Source organism: Papaver somniferum, chromosome 2 (assembly GCF_003573695.1).
Source record: "Papaver somniferum cultivar HN1 chromosome 2, ASM357369v1, whole genome shotgun sequence".
Classification (NCBI taxonomy): domain Eukaryota; kingdom Viridiplantae; phylum Streptophyta; class Magnoliopsida; order Ranunculales; family Papaveraceae; genus Papaver; species Papaver somniferum.
The window spans coordinates 45,800,552-45,820,501 of NC_039359.1; the positions used below are offsets into that span (position 1 = coordinate 45,800,552).

Here is a 19,950-nt window from a genome sequence, read left to right on the forward strand (position 1 = left end):
AACATGGTGTGTTCTCACATTTGTGTAAAAGTCCAAAACCGGGAATCCAAAGTATGCGTACCCGTACGCGTACTGGCGGTTATTAGAAATCTGGGTAAGTATGCGTACCCGTACGCATACTGGCGGAAAGTTCACGTCCGTGAATTTCTGCTGGAGTTTGAAAGTGAAAACCAACTCAATCTGGTTACTTAAGTACGCATACCCGTTTGCACACGTAAGTAGGTTACTTTCTAAAGTCGGTTTGTTCATGAACTACAACATTTATATAATAAGGAATGCAATCTTTGCAAACCGTGGCTATAATGTTCATGAATCGATTCGAGAGAATCAAACCGATTTTGATTCAATTGTGTCTTGTATACTTCTATAAGATCTAAGCAATTGAACAACTCTCTAACTAGTTCATTTGAGTCATTTTAACTAGTTATGGTGAAGATGGATAAGGTTGATATGAAAGTATTAGAGCACTGCTCGGTCGAACTCGCAAGCGTTGCTATCTCAAGCTTGTTGTCAAGTTTAGTTGCCAAAACGATAATTCTCTATTTCTAGTGTACTTATAGCTAAGTCTCAGACTAGGATAAAAAGTGCGGTTGAGCTCTAGACTTCATGGCGATCATCATACAGGGACGAAGAACTACTCAAGGAACTGGTGGAACTTCATTGACTAAAAGGTATATGGAGACTTAAACTTATCTATCACTCAATGTCTATCTACTCTATCTCATATCTTGATACAAAAGTCGTATTGCTATATAGACTTTGATTATACACATTTGCTATTTCGAGCCGAGTTTATCTCGCTTATCTATTTCTCGAAATATGTGTTGGTAAGCTTTCGCTTTGGCCAAGTTCATCTTTACTAGTGACGAAAGTCATATTAAGGTTCAATTACTTGAAAATTGCTTTGACGAAAAATGGTTTGTGAACAACAACTATATAACGTCCTCTAAGAATGTTACAATGATTGAAATGAGAGTTTAGAATATATAACCATGGTTATATATAAACATTGTGTGGTAACTCATACGTGTGTAAGTCCTTATTCCTTGAACCAAATAATGCGTACTTTGGTGCTCAGGAAAACCGGAACTAAAGTCCGTGTACCAGTACCCGTACTGTCGGAAGTTCACAACCCATGAATTTCTGCTGGAGTTTGTGAATTGAAAACAAACTTATTCCGGGTACTTAAGTCCGCGCACCAGTATGCGTACTTAAGTTGGTTATTTTCTAAAAACGATTATGCGTGAACTTAATCTTATATAAACTAAGGAATGCATATTTGAAAACCGTGGCTATAAAGTTCATGAATCGATTCGAGTGAATCAAATCGTTTTTACTTCGATTGTATCTTGTATACTTCTATAATATCTAAGCAATTGAACAACTCTCCAACTAGTTCATTTGAGTCATTTGAACTAGTTGAGGTAAAGAAGAATATGGTTGATATGAAAGTGCTCATATGGCTAACCATTTGGTTAAATATTGTTGAACCAACTAAATGTACATGTTTGGGTACGGTTACACAAACATAAATAAACGTGTATTTTATTTGTGTGTAATAAGCTAAGTTTCGATCTAACGGTTGAAAGATATTGGCTTGAATCTAATCAGGTTTTCATCTAACGGTGAATATTGAATGCTTTGTTACTAAGCTAACATTGATTGCAAACCCTGATTTGAAAACTATATAAAGGAGAACTCTAGCAACCGGTAAACCTAATCCCCACACCTCCTATGTGATACTAGTTGTATTAGCTAGAGTCGATTCTCCTTTAACCTTAGGTTTCTATCGAGACCCTGTAGGTTAACGACTTGAAGAATTCATTCGGATTGTGAAGCCAGACCGATACTAGTTTTCTTGTAGTTGTGTGATCTGATCTTGTTGTTTCTATCATACCAAGTACAATCGTAAAATTGGCTTCAGATTGATTTCTCCGATAGGCAGGATACAAAAGAAGTCACAAACATCTTCGTCTCATCGTTTGTGATTCCGTAATATCTTCTTTCGCTAGTCGATTAATATTATTGTGAGGTGATTGATAATTCTAGGTTGTTCTTCGGGAATATAATTCTGGGTTATCAATTGGTTCCTATTCACCTTGATTTATCAAACGACGGAACAAAAACTCGTAGGTATTTCTGTGGGAGACATATTTATCTATTATCATAGACTTTTCTGTGTGATACAGATTTGTTTATTAAAGTCTTTGACTTTGGGTTGTAGCAACTCTTAGTTGTGGGTGAGATCAGCTAAGGAATCAAGTGCGTAGTATCTTACTGGGATCAGAGACGTAAGGAGCGCAACTGTACCTTGGATCAGTGTGAGATTGATTGGGGTTCAACTACAGTCCAGACCGAAGTTAGCTTGTAGTAGGCTAGTGTCTATAGCGGCTTAATACAGTGTGTGTTCAATCTGGACTAGGTCCCGGGTTTTTATGCATTTGCGGTTTCCTCGTTAACAAAACTTCTGGTGTCCGTGTTATTTCTTTTTCGTATTATATTTTGTTATATAATTGAAATATCACAGGTTGTGCGTTGAATCAATCAATTGGGAAATCCAACTTTTGGTTGTTGATTGAAATTGATCGATCCTTGAACGTTGTCTTTTGTACCGTTCAAGTGATTTCTCTTGTATTCAATTAGACTCGCGGATTTCTATTTGCTTGAGTAAGTATTGAATCAAGAAAGTGAGATAGAACTCTTTGATATACTTTTATTAAGATTGAGTCTGACTGTCTAGTTGATTCTCTTAAAAGTATATTGGAGTTAGTCCATACAGATTGTTGAGCGAAATATGGGGTGTGGTTGTTAGACCCCCGCTTTTTCAATTTGTATCAGAGCAGGCAAACACGTTTAAAGACCTTATAATTATGTGTTCCTAGCGATCTGACTATATGGACAGTAATCTCTCTGATAACGCAACCCCAGATCAGAGTTCCCCTTAGATGTTTCAAAATCCTTAGACATCTAAGAAATCTTCTGTTTATGCCTCTGTGTCTGAATCTGACTTCAACTGGGAAAAGTGTCTTGATGAAAAATTGGATGATCTTTCAGATGAGAGTGATTCATATGAAGGACAAACTATTGATTAGGAAGTATCTCAATATATCAAGCTGTTTGACCATGATTTGAAAGAAAATAAGTCAACTGCTTGCTTGAGAAAATATTTGGCACCTCTCTGTCAAGAAAACAGAAAGATGAGAAAACTCTTTAAAGGTTATGATTGTGGATATAAACTTTTACAATCTACCGTTAAAGATCGAGAATAAGACTTGCGCTCAAAAAGGTCCAAGTGTAACAAACTCCTTCAAAATCTCTTTGTGTTGAAAGAAAGACTTGCGGAATCTGAAGCAAGATATGACTCTCAACAAAAATGTTTTAATGGCAGAGAACTCAGTCTCCTCGCCATAGAAAAATTATTGGAGACTGATCTCGTTGCTGCTCTTAATAAGGTAAAATCACTGGAAGAAAATCTGAAAAGATTTAATTCTAGCTCTACAAAATTATCTTCTATGCTTGAAGCATGTAAAGAACATCATGATACACGTGGTCTGGGATATAAGGGAATAGACACTCCAAGTACTGGTAAGATTAATTTTGTTCATGCTAATGAAAACTTTTCATGTGAAAAAACTTTTCAAGCAGCCGACAATCTTAGGAACAAGGATTGTACTCCTTCAAAATTAACTCGCACGAGAACAGTCAAGAAAAAATCATGTAACTACTATTATTGCGGAACTAAAGGACATCTTGAACGAAGATGTCGTTTTCGACTGAGGAATGAGAAACTTCATAACATTCTTGCATGGATGTCTAAAGAAGTAATTAAACCTGTCTCTCATATTGCTGGAGTAAAAGGCAGTGTCTGCAATCAAGAGAAATGTTGTGATGAGTCATTTCTAGATTATGATTTTGAGACAAAAAATGCCTACAATTGTAGAAGGAAGAATGTTAGGTGGACAACTGACTCTTTAAATTACTCTGAGAAGAGAAAAAGACAAATGAGTAAGAAATAAAAGCCAAATTCCTTATCTCCTTCTAAAGAAGACAGTGAACCCGAAGTGTCTGCTCCAGATTTCATTCATATCAATAATCGAATCTCGGAGCTCAAGATCAGCATAAACAGACTCAAACGGAGCATCAAAAAGGCAAGGAAAGCAGCAGGTTCAGGTATTCCTTGTTCCCCTCTGGTTAAATCTCTTTCTACTAATCCTAATGATTTTTTCTGAAAATCTTTAAGAAGGAAAGAGAGAAGAAGTCAATATTCTTGATGAGAAAAAATCTCATCAAAATACAACATGAATACTCAATGTAGCATCCTTCTTGTAATATGGAAGGATGCTTATAATTCTCAAGAAACCTGTATGTCTTGAGAAAATAGTTGTTGTTATTCTTTGTTTACGAAAAAATGATCATTAAACTGTCGAGCCTTGCTCCAGTACTTTATGTGATGTAATGTTTCTTTTGATCATTCACTCTTGAGAATAATTTCTTGTTGATTTCCTTCATTTTCAACAATTCTCTTATGTTCTCTTGAACTAAGAAAGTCATCCTTTGTTTAGAATGATTCTTGAGTTTTTCAAGACCTCTTCTAAATTTAGCTCCATTATTCTTTTGGTCTCGTACCAAGGTTGTAATCATAAGTGCACGTACACCTGACCCACACGGAACGTATACGAGTATCCCTAGGGTTTCCTAAGAAACACTCATATATATAAACATACACGTTCCGTAACGTAAAAAGTTTCACCTGATTTCTGTGTGCACAATGGATGGATGCAACAAGGAAGATAATGTTGAGAAGAGCAAGCCTATCGAGTTTCACGAGAACCCTGTTTTCATAACCTGCTATCATGTTGTTGATCATGAAAACAAACTACCAGTCAGATGTCATCACAACTGGTCGGAAATCTTCTTCGATATTTTGAGTTCGTACATGAACAACTTGGAATTGCAATAAGGAATCTTGATTTTCAGAAAAAGTAACTGATGAACTTGTCCATGTTCAATCTTTGGTTGCTGGCTATGTTTAATGTGTTTTCCGAATCATGTTCTCTAAGAGTTGTTTTGATTCTTTCTAGGAAATCTTCTTATGAGAATTTTATTCTTGTGTTTTAGGAAGAATAACTAGAGTTTGGAATAGCCATTATTGTGATTACACGTATCTATGTCCAACGTTTTCATCTTCATTGTTTTTTAGGTTTATTTGTTTAAATTATAAAAATTTGTTTGGAAGATGATTTTTGCAGTATTAATCTTTATGGTTTTATATATTGCAATTTGTTATGGGATATGTGTGTTTACGTCCCTAAACTATGATTGTCCCATACCTTGTCAAAAGTTAAGTCTTTCATATGTCGATATGCATGTATTGATGAAGGAATGAATGAACTTTTGACATTACAAAAGTTTTAAGCCTATTATATGTTATTATGCAAATATTGATAGAAAATAGGATGAACTTTTGTTTACAAGGATTATGTCTATTGTATGTCATTGTGCAAATAGTGATGGAAAATATAATGAATCCTTGTCTATTCTGCAGTAGTGATCGATCTCCGATCCACATCTTTGTGTATGTACTGTGTTTCACCGTAAGGTTATCTTATGTCGAGCATGGCCAATTGAATTGATCATGTTGTGGTTCATTTGGTTGTGTAATTCCGATTGAATTAATCATGAGTTTTCTTGTGGTTAATTTAATTGTGCATTTCGATTGGATTAATCATGAATTCTCTTGTGGATAATTCAATTGAATATTTTTTGATTCAAATTCATATTCGTATGTGATTTTTTATGTCCAAAGAAATCCTTTTTTTCTTGTGAAAGTAAGGTCGCTCTTGTTGTTCATTCGGGAATGACATTTTATGGGGGAGAGTATTGAACTTGTGCTTAATTGCCAAATCTTTGTGGGGAGTGCGGCTGTGGAATATTATAGGGGTTATCTTGTATCTTTATAAACTCCTTGATGAAAGCATTTAGCTTCGGATATAAAATTGCATCTAAAAAGTTGATATGTGCTTTCTTTTGGTCATGAAATGTCTCTATGGAAATTTCATTAGGATCCCACTAGGTTTCGTACCTTTGCCAATTTTATTGACAAAAAGGGGGAGAATTAATGTGTAGTTCGCACTACAAATACATATGGTTTTCGGATCATTATGTAAGGGGGAGTGGTTTCCATGTGATATGGAATATTGACTAAGGGGGAGTGATACATATCACCATAGTATTATTGTCGAAGTTGTGATATAATTGAACTTTGATGTTGTGTAATAATACTATGAGACTGTGTAACAATGATTGAGAATTCTTGTTTTCTCATTCTTATAGCTAAGGATTTTCAACAGCGATGATGCTAAACTTACAACCTTTGGAATCATTGGAGTACTTGGAAGTGACGAAGATTTCGAGTAATGTTGAAGAACCAAGAAGATCAGGCATGTGGAAGAGAAGCTACAAAAGTTTATATTTATTTTGTATTACATATGTATTGTTAGTTTTTTCAACTAAAATTGACAAAGGGGGAGATTATTAGAGCACTGCTTGGTCGAACTCGCAAGCGTTGCTATCTCAAGCTTGTTGTCAAGTTTAGTTTCCAAAACTATAAGTCTTGATTTCTAGTCTACTTATAGCTAAGTCTCGGACTAGGATAGAAAGTATAGTTGAGCTCTAGACTCCATGGCGATCATCATACAAAGACGAAGAACTACTCAAGGAACTAGTGGAACTTCATCGACTAAAAGGTATATGGAGACTTGAACTTATCTATCACTCAAAAGTGTATCTACTCTATCTCCTATCTTAAGACAAAAGTCGTATTGCTATATAGACTGATTATACACATTTTCTATTTCGAGCCGAGTTTATCTCGGTTATCTATTTCTCGAAATATATGTTGGTAAGCTTTCTCTTTGGACAAGTTCATCTTTACTAGTGACGAAATTCATACTAAGTTTCAATTACTTGAAAATTTCTTTGACGAAAAATGGTTTGTGAACAACAACTATATAACGTCCTCTAAGAATGTTTCAATGATTGAAATGAGAGTTTAGAATATATAACCATGGTTGGATATAAACATTGTGTGGTAACTCATACGTGTGTAAGTCCTTATTCCTTGAACCAAAGTATGCGTACTTTGCTGCTCAGGAAAACCATAACTAAAGTCCGCGTACCAGTACGCGTACTGTCGGAGGTTCACATCCCGTGAATTTCTGCTGGAGTTTGTGAACTGAAAACAAACTTATTCCGGGTACTTAAGTCCGCGTACCAGTAGGCGTACTTAAGTTGGTTATTTTCTAAAAACGATTATTCATGAACTTAAACTTATATAAACTAAGGAATGCATATTTTCAAACTGTAGCTATAAAGTTCATGAATCGATTCAAGTGAATCAAATCGTTTTTGCTTCGATTGTGTCTTGTATACTTTTGTAAGATCTAAGCAATTGAACAACTCTCTAACTAGTTCATTTGAGTCATTTGAACTAGTTGAGGTAAATAAGAATATGGTTGATATGAAAGTGGTCATATGGATAACCATTTGGTTAACTACTGTTGAACCAACTAAATGTACATGTTTGGGTACGGTTACACAAACCTAAATAAACGTGCATTTCATTTGTGTGTAACAATCTAAGTTTCGATCTAACGGTTGAAAGATATTAGCTTGAATCTAATCAGGTTTTCATCTAACGGTGAATATTGAATGCTTTGTTACTAAGATAACATTGATTGCAAACCCTGATTTGAAATACTATATAAAGGAGAACTCTAGCAATTGGTAAACCTAATCCCTACACCTCATGTGTGATACTAGTTGTATTAGCTAGAGTCGATTCTCCTTTAACTTTCTATCGAGACCCTGTTGGTTAACGACTTGATGACTTTATTGGGATTGTGAAGCCAGAACGATACTACTTTTTTTGTAGTTGTGTGATCTGATCTTGCTATTTCTATCGTGCTAAGTACAATCGTAATACTGGCTTGAGATTGATTTCTCTGATAGGAAAGATATAAAAGAAGTCACAAACATCTTCGTCTCATCGTTTGTGATTCCGCAATATCTTCTTTCGCTAGTCGATTAAGATTATTTTGAGGTGATTGATAATTCTAGGTTGTTCTTCGGGAATATAAGTATGGGTTATCAATTGGTTCATGTTCACCTTGATTTATCAAAAGACGGAACAAAAAATCGTAGGTATTTCTGTGGGAGACAGATTTATCTATTACCGTAGATTTTTCTGTGTGATACAGATTTGTTTATTAAAGTCTTCGACTTTGGGTCTTAGCAACTCTTAGATGTGGGTGAGATCAACTAAGGGAATCAAGTGCGTAGTATCCTGCTGGGATCATAGAAGTAAGGAGTGCAACTGTACCTTGGATCAGTGTGAGATTGATTGGGGTTCAACTACAGTCCAGACCGAAGTTAGTTTGTAGTAGGCTAGTGTGTGTAGCGTCTTAGTACAGTGTGTGTTCAATATGGACTAGGTCCCGGGGTTTTTATGCATTTGCAGTTTCCTCGTTAACAAAACTTCTGGTGTATGTGTTATTTCTTTTCCACATTATATTTTTTTATATAATTGAAATTAGTAGAACATATTATTTCATACTGAAGATTAAATGAACATACGTTTGCAATTGATCAATCAATTGTCTTTCTTACAGACTCTTGAAAATAAGACTCGATATTTAAGAGACCTTTCAGACACCTTAATGTTGTGACTGCATTTTGAACCAATAAGAATTTGACAGCTATAAAATGACAACAAAGCAATGATGACTGGACAAAGAATAGACAGGTTGTCACAAGGTTACAGGTTGGCACAGATACTGCTACTATCCCCCCTCAAGTTGAAGGTGTGCTGGAGGAAGAACTTTCAACTTGTCTCTGAGTAAAGAAAATCTTGGCCTTGCAAGTCCCTTAGTGAATATGTCTGCAACCTGCTGAAGTGTGGAAATATACTTGACATCACAGGCTTTAGCTTGGATAAGTTCTCTGATGAAATGGAAGTCCACTGCTAGATGTTTCATCCTGTTGTGAAAAACATGATTGGAGGACAAGGAGATTGCACTCATATTTTCACAGTAAATGTTAGGTGGAAATGGCAGTAAAATGTGCAAATCCTTCAACAGTTTACACAACCAAACAACCTATGCATCAGACTGGGAAAGACTTCTATACTCAGCTTCTGTGGATCTTTTAGAAACTGTAGATTGTCTCTTGCTTGACCAAGAAATTGGATTAGAACCAAAGAAAATGCAGTATGCTCCAGTGCTTCTTCTAGTATCAGGGTCACCTGCCCAGTCAGCAACACTAAATCCATGCACAGCTAATAGTCCTTTGGAGAAGAGTATCCCATAGTCTGTTGTACCTTTAATGTACCTTAAAATTCTCTTGGCAGATATAAAATGCACATCAGTTGGAGCCTGCATATACTGACAGACTTGATTAACAGCATAGCTGACCTCAGGTCTTGTCCATGTGAGATATTGCAGTGCACCAACTAAAGATCTGAACTCAGTGGGATTGGATAATAGTTTTCCATCAGAAGCACTGAGTTTATATCCAACTGGAACTGGTGAAGAACAAGGCTTGGAACCTGACATATTTGTTCTATCAAGGAGATCAAGTGCATACTTGGTTTGGGAGAGGAAAATACCAGCAGAATTTCTCTTAACCTCAAGGCCCAAGAAATAATGTAAAGCTCCTAACTCTTTGGCAGGAAAATGAGTGCCTAGAGTTTTAATAAATTCACTACAGTAGGTTTGATCATTTCCAGTGATGAGAATGTCATCCACATAAACTATAATAAGAGTAATTCTAGTACCTACTTTCCGAACAAACAATGAAGTATCATCTGCAGAAGATTTGAAATCATAAGACAGTATTACATTGTGAAGTTTTTCATACCATGCTCTGGGTGCCTGTTTAAGGCCATAGATGTACTTGTGCAGCCTGCAAACATGATGAGGTCTTTCTGGATCAACAAAACCAAGTGGTTGAACCATAAAAACTTATTCTTGAAGATCCTCATGAAGAAATTCGTTGTTGATGTCAAGTTGGGAGATATGCCAGTCAAAATGTACTGCTAAAGAGAGTAAAATTCTTATTTTTGTTGGTTTTGCAACTGGATTGAATGTCTCAGTGTAATCCAAACCTTCTTGTTGATGATACCTTTTGGCCACTAGTCTTGATTTGAACCTTTTTATGGTGCCATCTGGATTTTGTTTAATCTTAAAGACCCACTTGCAGCCTACTAAGTTCTGAGAAGGATGTGGTGCTTCAAGGGTCCAAGTACCAGCATTCTGGTGAGCATTAACTTCATCAACCATTGAGATTCTCCATTGTGGAATTTTGTTGGCTTGAGTAAAGCATGTGGGTGTTGTAGATGGAGCAAGAGCTATCTGAGTAGCTGAGAGCATGTTTAGTAGAGAACACTTTCTTCTTTGAGATTTTGTTTTTACCTCTTGTAATCATTTGATGAGTATTAGTAACTGCTACAGGTGATGGAGACACTGACTGAGATAGATGAGGATACTCTGAAGTAGTATAAGGCACTGATGTAGCTACATTATCTGGGACAACTGGAGTAGTAGAATGAATAATACAAGAAGAGACAGTATCTGAAATACCATCAGTTGACAATACCTCTGCAGTAGTTGGTGACATAAATGAGTCACTAGGAGCATGTGGAGGAGAAACAATTGAAGTAGTTGCAATATTAGATGCTAGTGAAGTGGAAGCTCTCAAGGCAAAAGTAGATTCATCAAACACCATATGCCTTGAAATAAAAACTCTACCGGTCTTAGGATTAAGACATTTATATCCCTTGTGTTGAGGGTTGTATCCTATAAAAATGCAAGAGATACTTCTTGCTTCAAGTTTGTGTTTAGTATATGGTCTGAGCCAGGGAAATCAAAGACATCCAAAAGATCTCAAAAATGTATAATCTGGTTTTCTACTGAACAACACCTCAAATGGAGACTTGAAAGACAAATATTTAGTTGGTAATCTATTAAAAGTATAATTAGTTGTCTGAAAGACTTTAACCCAAAAAGAATCTTTAAGTCCAGATTGTATAAGAAAAGTTCTACCAACATCCACTAAATGTCTATGCTTGGATTCTGCAACTCCATTCTGCTTTGGAGTGTGTGGACAAGAAATTTCATGAAAAATACCAGTCATAGATAGAAATGTTGATAGTTCATTGTTCAAAAATTCTCCACCACCATCTGTTCTTATAACATGAATGCTGCTTTGTAATAAATTTTCAACTTGAGCTTAAACTGAAAAAATACCTTCTAAAAATATGATTTCTCATACAAAGGAAAGACCCAGCAGTACTTAGTCAATGATATTCACATAGTATCTGAAACCAGAATTAGAATCTACAAGACTTGGTCCCCACAAATCAAGATGTAAAAGTTCTACTGGTTTAGTCCTAGTAAAAGTTGAAACAAAAAATGGAAGCTTATGACTCCTACCAAGCTGACAATCATGACAGAATATAGGTGTGTCGAGAACATTTTTCAGTGAAAATTGTATACACACTTGTTGTAAAGTTTGGAAAGATGGATGTGCAAGTCTGCTATGCCAAATGTTTGCAGTTACTGAAGGTGTTGATGTAGATGCTGACAATGCTGTTGGAGATGATGTTGAAGAAGAATCCTTGGGGACTGAGTGTTGAAAGTTGAAAGGGTATAATCCATTACATTGAGGGCCTCTCAAAATTCTTTCCCAGATAAGAGATCCTTCACAAAGAATCCAGAACAATCAAAGGTGACTGAGCACTTGTTATCTTTAGTAAATTTGTGAACACATAGTAGATTATTTGAGGCTTATGGTACTACTAGAACATCATTCAGAGCAAAATTATGAGCTGAAGTAGTTTTAATAGTAGAACCAGTATGAGTAATTTTCATACCTTCTCCATTGGTTGTATGTATTTCCTCAGAGCCATCATAAGCATACATGATTTGTAACTCATTTTCATCAGAAGTTAAATGATTGTTGGCACCTGAATCAGCATACTAGGGATTTTCTCCCAATATGTTTGCAGTTGCAAGCATGGCACTCATATTATTGAGTGTATGAGCATTCTGATATGAAAAATTAAGTCTGTGTCTACAAGCAGGTGTTGTATAACCATTCTTATTACACAACAAGGTGGTTCTGTTGGAAGTACAGATGTGAATGCAGTACTAGTATTTGGTGCAGAGACAGGAGGATATAAATAAGACTGTGTAGAGTGCATTCTTGGTGGTAGCTGAAAATTACTCCTGTATTGTGGTGAAAAACCTCTGTAAGCAGGTGCAAATGAAATGTTACCTCTGCTTCTTGGTATGTATAAAGAATTTGGATGAGAATATCCATAGTGAGGTCTTGTTGAGCCAGAAAATCTTGTTGATATTGATAAGCAGAAAAAGATTTGCTATTTGCTTCTGACAGTAAGGACTTTGATCTTTCTTTGACTACAATTTCTTCACTTAACAACAAATTGTGTAACTCATCAAATGTAACAGGAGGATTACATATCCTAATAGAAGTACTAAATGAGTTGTAATCTTGACCAATTCCAGTAAGTATAAGAACAACAAGTTCATCATTGGAAATCTCAGATCCAGATGCATCTAATTGATCAAAAAGTATCTTAACATCTCCCAAATATGTAGACATTGCACCAGAACCTAGTATAAGAGATTGTAATTTAGTACGCAATTGTATAGCATGAGTAATTGATGTTCTGCCAAATCTTGATTCAATATTTGTCCATAATTCTCTAGCAGAATCAGCACCAACAACATAAGTTACTACCAACTCAGAAATAGTGGATTGTATCCAAAGAAAAACCGTATTATCATCATCACACCAAGCAGTATAAGCAGGATTAATATTACCTTGTTCAAGATCTTCTTGTGTGAGAAATTTAGCCGGACAAGGCAGAGATCTATCCAAGAACCCTGAAACTTTATATCTCTTTAAAAGAGGAAAAATTAAACTCTTCCAGGTTAAGAAATTATCATCTTTAAGCTTGTATTGAATGATATTTGATATCTGATTGAGAGGAATTGTAGAAATTCTTGATTCATACGGTGCAACCGCCATTGATTTGAAGCAAGAAAAGAAGAAATTGAAAAAAGAAATACTGAAGAAATTAATTTGTTGACGAATGTGAATTACTAAAACTCCATTAATGAATTGAAAACAGCGGAAGTATGGATCGATTGGATAACTGATACCATATTAGAACAAATTATTTCATTACTGAAGATTCAATGAACATGGGTTTGCAATTGATCAATCAATTGTCTTTCTTATAGACTCTTGAAAACAAGACTCGGTATTTAAGGGACCTTTCAGACACCATAAATGTTGTGACTATATTTTGTACCAATAAGAATTTGACAGCTATAAAATGACAGCAAAGCAATGATAACTGGACAAAGAATAGACAGGTTGTCACAAGGTTACAGGTTTGCACAGATACTGCTACTAGAAATATCACAGGTTGTGCGTTGAATTGATCAATTGGGAATCCAACCTTTGGTTGTTTATTGAAATTGATTATCCTTGAACATTGTTCTTTGGTATCGTTCAAGTGATTTCTCTTGTATTCAATTAGACTCGCAGTTTTCTATTTGCTTGAATAAGTATTGAATTGAGAAAGTGAGATATAACTCTTTGATATACTTTTATTAAGATTGATTATGACTGTGTAGTTTATTCTCTTAAAAGTATATTGGAGTTAGTCCATACAGATTGCTGAGCGAAATATTGGGTGTGGTTGTTAGACCCCCATTTTTTCAGAAAGTGCTCATATGGCTAACCATTGGTTAACTATTGTTGACCCAACTAAGTGTACACGTTTAGGTACGGTTACCCAAACCTAAATGAAGTTACACTTTATTTGTGTATAACAAGCTAAGTTCGATCTAACGGTTGAAAGATATTAGCTTGAATATTGAATGCTTTGTTACCAAGGTAACTTAGATTGCAAACCCTGATTTGAAGACTATATAAAGGAGAACTCTAGCAACTGGGAAACCTAATCCCCACACCTCCTGTGTGATACTAGTTGCACAAACTAGAGTCGATTCTCCTTTAACCTTAGGTTTTTCATGAAACCCTGTAGGTTAACGACTTGAAGACTTCATTGGGATTGTGAAGCCAGACCCAACTATTTTCTCTGTAGTTGCCTGATCTGATCTTGCTGTTTCTATCGTGATTGAGTGCAGTCGTAAGGTTGGCTTGAGATTTATATCTCCGATAGGCAAGATGTAAAAGTAGTCACAAACACCTTCGTCTCATCGTTTGTGATTCCACAATATCTTGTTTTGCTAGTCGATTAAGATTATTTTGAGGTGATTGATATTTCTAGGCTGTTATTCGGGAATATAAGTCTGGTATATCAATTGGTTCCTGTTCACCCTGATTTATTAAATGAAGAAACAAAAACTCTTAGGTATTTATGTGGGAGACATATTTATCAATTCCTATAGACTTTTTTGTGTGAGATGAATTTGTTTATCAAGTCTTCGACTTTGGGTCGTATCAACTCTTAGTTATGGGTGAGGTCAGCTAAGGGAATCAAGTGTGTAGTATCCTGCTGGTATCAGAGACGTAAAGAACACAACTATACCTTGAATCAGTGTGAGATTGATTGGGGTTCAACTACAGTCCAGGTCGAAGTTAGTTTGTAGTTGGCTAGTGTATGTAGCGGCTTAATACAGTGTGGTATTCAATATGGACTAGGTCCCGGGGGTTTTCTGCATTTGCAGTTTCCTCGTTAACAAAACTTCTAGTATCTGTGTTATTTCTTTTGTGCATTATATTTTGTTATATAACTGAAATATCACAGGTTGTGCGTTGAATCGATCAATTGGTAAATCCAACCTTTAGTTGTTAACTGAAATTGATTGATCCTTGAACATTGGTCTTTGGTACCGTTCAAGTGGTCTCTCTTATATTCAATCGGGCTCGCAAATTATTATTTGTTTGATTGCGGATTGAATTGAGAGATTGAGATATAACTCTTTGATATGATTTTCTTAAGATTGAGTCTGACTGTCTAGTTGATTCTCTTGAAAGTATACTAGAGTTAGTCCATACAGATTGCTAAGCGAAATATTGGGTGAAGTTGTTAGGCCCACGCTTTTTCACTTCGACCCTTCCAAAATTAGTTAGCATGTGATGAAACATGTCTTTTTCGTTTAACCTCCAGCCCTTTCTCCATATGTAGGGTGTGGTAGTCACATCGTAATAGTGTTAGTTGATGAGAGTTACTTTGGGAACTAAAAAGGTAAAGTAAAATTCATTTGGGATATGCTCTCAATTCCATTCAAATGCAATTGATCATAGCTGGTTTAGGACAAGCATCATGTCTTTACACCACTTCAACATGGAAGTTGTATAGAACAACTGCTACAAAAGACTTCATTAGTGTAAAGGACATATTCTTACCTAAACAAGTCCTTCGTCCCGAATATAATGATTTTGGACATGTTCTTTAACTAGTTTTCCATCTATATATATATATATATATATATACATCTCTCTGGCTTGAACTCCAAACAATCTTCTCCCCAATGCCATGGCATTCCTACAGTTGAATATAATGCAACTACCACTTAAGTACTTGCTTTTACTATGCTCCCATCTGGAAGTATATCATCCTTCAACACGGTATTTTTATCATGACGAACTGGTGGACATAATCTTAATGATTCACATAATGTTGTAAGGGAAATCGAACTTGAGCCCACAAAACACTAAATCTTAGGATCGACGTAGAATGAAAGATAATCAAGAAGCAAACACAAATGAAGCAATAAGTAAAACATACAAGATTTAACGTGGTTCGGAAATATACCTTTGTCCACAAACGGTTACGACTTCTTCTTTATTACTATAGAATATTAAATAGCGAATTACCCACTCAATGATTGTCGAATCAATAAAAAAAATATGATCTAACAATGTGTTGATCATAAATCCTAAAATAACTCTCGTGAACAAAACGTTCCATAACTCTGAATAATGTCTTTAACAAAACAAGATAATACTTGTCTCTTCACTTAACGAGGTGACATTCTTCTAAAAGATGTCTCTACCAACACCATTGATGTAGACTCTCTCAACTTCAGGGTATATACCAACAAGCCTCTTCCTAAACGATGCCTCTTTCACCATCAACGATGTATCTCCTACCATCAACGAATAAGGTGATTTTCATTTCACTAAACGATATTTTGCACATATTCGTAACGAATACTTCTTTAACGAACTATTATCCGTCAAACCATAATGATGTACCAAAGGTGTGTATTTCAATACCATAGAAGGGTTCATTTTTTCTCATTAAAATTCCAACTATAAAGTGGTACGGAACCATCGAAACCTTATAGAACTACATTGTGTATTCTCTAACTCTCTTTAGAAAATCATATTTTTCCATCACCATATAAACCTCCTTATATAGTAGCTATAAACTTGGCCTCTATGTAAATTTACCCTTTAAGTAAACTTGTTAGCGCACTGATCGGTTGAGCTTATCAAGCGTTGGTATGTCAAGTTTGGTTGGCATATTTTAGCTTCAATACTCGAAGTTGCTTGATTGGATTACTAGAGTCAACTCTGTTAGGTTAGACTAGAAACATTAGAAATGTTGAGACAATCTCGTGTACTCTGAAAAACCTGAAGATATATCGGCATAAACACACATATTATCCTCTTGTTCGAGGTTAGTAATACATACTTGACTTGTTTCCATTGCTATCCATATTTCTGTCAACTCGTTTAGATTGAAAACATTACATACGAAACATATTTATCTATCTCTAGTAATGGTGACTTGATCATTCCATTATGACTAAAGTGTCAATTTGTTTCATACAACTTTGGTATATTGGATTACGAAGTATAAAGTTTATCTTTTGAACTTCGTAAATGTGGCATAACACTATCTTTATAATTCGTTATTAGTTGGTGTGTTGAACTTTGATTGATTTCATGCCTAGAAAACTATATATAACTACATGAGTTAAGGAAGTAGACTTGCGAAACTTGTTTCGTAGTTGAAAGGAATCAAAGTATCTGTTATATGACTGATTCCCTACGAGGATCTATACTAGGACCAGTCCCAAATTCTTCATCGCGACTAAAGGGTTTCTTGTATATCTTTAAAAAATTCGGATCTCACCATTATAAGCTACATCAATATAAACGAAGATGGGGATATTGAGACTCATTTTGAGGATGGTAGAATGGGTCATCATCATGTTTGGTAATTAAACAAGAACCTGATGATGCACATGAGTCACGAGAGTAGCCCCGGGTAGACGATGACTCACGTGTATATACTAACACATATTTCTTGAAAAAAGATATATGTCGTGGAAGTTCTTCTTCGGGTCGGAGTTGATGTTACAACCCTTTTATATAGTCCAATGTGATTTGATTTGCAGCGTCAGCGTACCATCGTTGTACCTCAGCCAATTGACACCACATTTCCTACAAAGACCAGAAAAAGATTAATTTCTCATTTTAACAACACCAAGCTACATTACAAAGATAAAAGAACTAATAAGAAAAGTGATACTTATACGAGTACCTCAATTGCCAATACAACTGGGTCTATGAACTGCACTCAAATACTCATTTCCAATATGTCTCTTGACTGGCCTACCACTCTCGTTGGTAAATCTGATAGTAGGATCTAGTACACTAGAGAAGAAACAATGATCTATCAGTAACAACTTATTTGTATATGTGGATTCCCTAATGGGTGGTGGGAGATGAATATAGGCATTAGGATCTTGAGAACTATACATATATCTATTTCCTTCATGTTCAACTATTTTCGAGTACTTTCTAACAAATCTTCGACTCCAGCACTCCATATATTCAAATGCAGTCACCTCACTAAAATGCAAGAAATTACGATTAGGATCGTTGTACAAGTACTAGGTAGTGATGTTTACTAATACATCAGGTGGATTGACCGGTATTACTGTAATTTCACCAATTTGTCTGAGACACCGTTCTCCAAAGTACAAGGGGTTGTTGGCATGCAGACAGATCAAAAAAGACTCTACGTGTTTTAGAGATTTTTCTTGCAAGTACCACATCTTCCTTATTTTCCCATCGACTATCCAACTATAACATCCATGTTACTTGATAGATAGAGTAGTTGTCAATTTGATTATGAACCGTTGTTATGGAATGGGCACCGGTGTCATGTTTATTACCTATTTCTTTGTCTCTTTGGTTATCAACATATAACTTACCCGCCGACAAAGGATCCAAATCATCCAGATAAATCTCTAATATATTGGGAATATGCATCGGAAATACGCCCAAAACCAGGACTGCAAAAATCATGGAAGATTAAAATATTATTTACGGCTAACGTTCAAACGTTCAACAATGATAACAAAGTGAATATACGAGTGGGTGTAAATATAATACCATTTATAGGCAACAAAGAAAAGGAGATCACCGGGTTTGATCTGAACTCCCATATTCAAGCTCCATAACATATGACCATAAATAGTTGAACTCCAATCGTAAGTACGGATTATATTCAAATCCTTAAATATCGGTAGCCAAGTTTATAAAACAACATCGTTCTTGGTTGGGAAAAGTACATTCCCCACAACCCGCATCAAAAACCACCTTGCCATTTGTTCCTGACACGCAATATGATTATGTTTTCATTTTCTATTCTTAAGAAACAATTTTATCATACTAATCCCAATCCCTTGGATTCGTTGGAGAAGTTTCTTTCTCAAAAGATCTATGTTAGAGGATGAAACTACTTGTGATCGCAGTCTTTACGTTGTCGTTTCCCTTCTTGTTCCTCTTCTATTTGTTCTTCTCATTGTTCAACTTCTTCACCATTTCCCTCTTCTTGTTTCCCTTTCTCTTTCAAATCCGCATCAATGTAAGGGAGCAAACAATCTATGGTTGCGGGAGCAAGTTCATCCAAATATTTTGCTCTTTTTGTTGCAATGTATACGACTTCCTTGGCCAATAAAAATTCATGATATTTTTTGAAATCCCTTGGTGTAAAGTCTATTTCAAAACTAGGGAAGTGAAATGTATTGGTGGTAAGCCATAACCTCTCGGTAGAGCCGTGTCGTTAAGTTTTGTGTATCTTATTTCAACTGTCGATCCAAAACCACAATTGTGAACAATTGATTAATCATGAGGATTCTTGCAAATAATGACATAAAACTGACTAACATTGCTTGTACTACCTCGATATAATATTATGCCTGTCTAGTTCCTCTGAACATTTAAATTTATGCTCAACATTATCCTGCGAAGAAACCGGATTTCCAAAACCCATAGCACAATAAAAATTATGCGAAGACATTTTATCCTACAACACACATATATAACATCACATTCAAACACACCCGCATTACAAAAATCATCAACACATGAATTTGGTTTAATCAAAAATCAATGCACCGATACAATAACTATTTCATCCAAAATTAATCACCAATACATCACAAAAGAAGTAGTAATCATGAAACTTTAACTACATTTATGTCATAATGTTGTATTTGACTTATGTATAATATACATATCAACTTAATATCAAAAATTTCATGATTATTAAAATAAAATTTCACTCCAAACCCTGAAAGAAGAATGATTTACCCTTGGTAATTTTGTTGATGAAATTCAAAATTGAAGCATGCAATAGATCCACCTATAATCATAGATCAAACCCTTTTAATTTCAAATAACGAATTAGCTAAACTACCATCAAAATCAAAAGAAGGACGAAAAGTATATCAGGATTGAGAGAAAAAAAAAAGCGAAGAAAGAGAAATGAAAACCCGAATTGTTTCCGAGAGTTTGTAAGTGAAAAACAGAAACTCAATATTTATATTAAAGTGTTTAGATAAAAACTGAGTTTTCGTGTAATTAGGC

At 35.3% G+C, this 19,950-nt stretch overlaps 1 long non-coding RNA gene across 3 annotated transcripts; it reads right to left on the reverse strand.

The window, feature by feature from the left end:
* Positions 1-16,538: 16,538 nt before the first annotated feature.
* LOC113347528 lies at positions 16,539-19,858 on the reverse strand. Of its 3 annotated transcripts, XR_003359014.1 has the most exons (5): positions 19,675-19,858; positions 19,263-19,387; positions 18,472-19,169; positions 17,615-18,371; positions 16,539-17,514 (listed from the first exon to the last, which is right to left on the reverse strand). It is a non-coding gene; the product is annotated as an uncharacterized LOC113347528 (long non-coding RNA). The 3 variants fall into 3 exon arrangements; XR_003359015.1 differs by having other exon boundaries at positions 18,291-18,371; positions 18,472-19,387; XR_003359013.1 differs by having other exon boundaries at positions 18,472-19,387.
* Between the last annotated feature and the right edge of the window lie 92 nt (positions 19,859-19,950).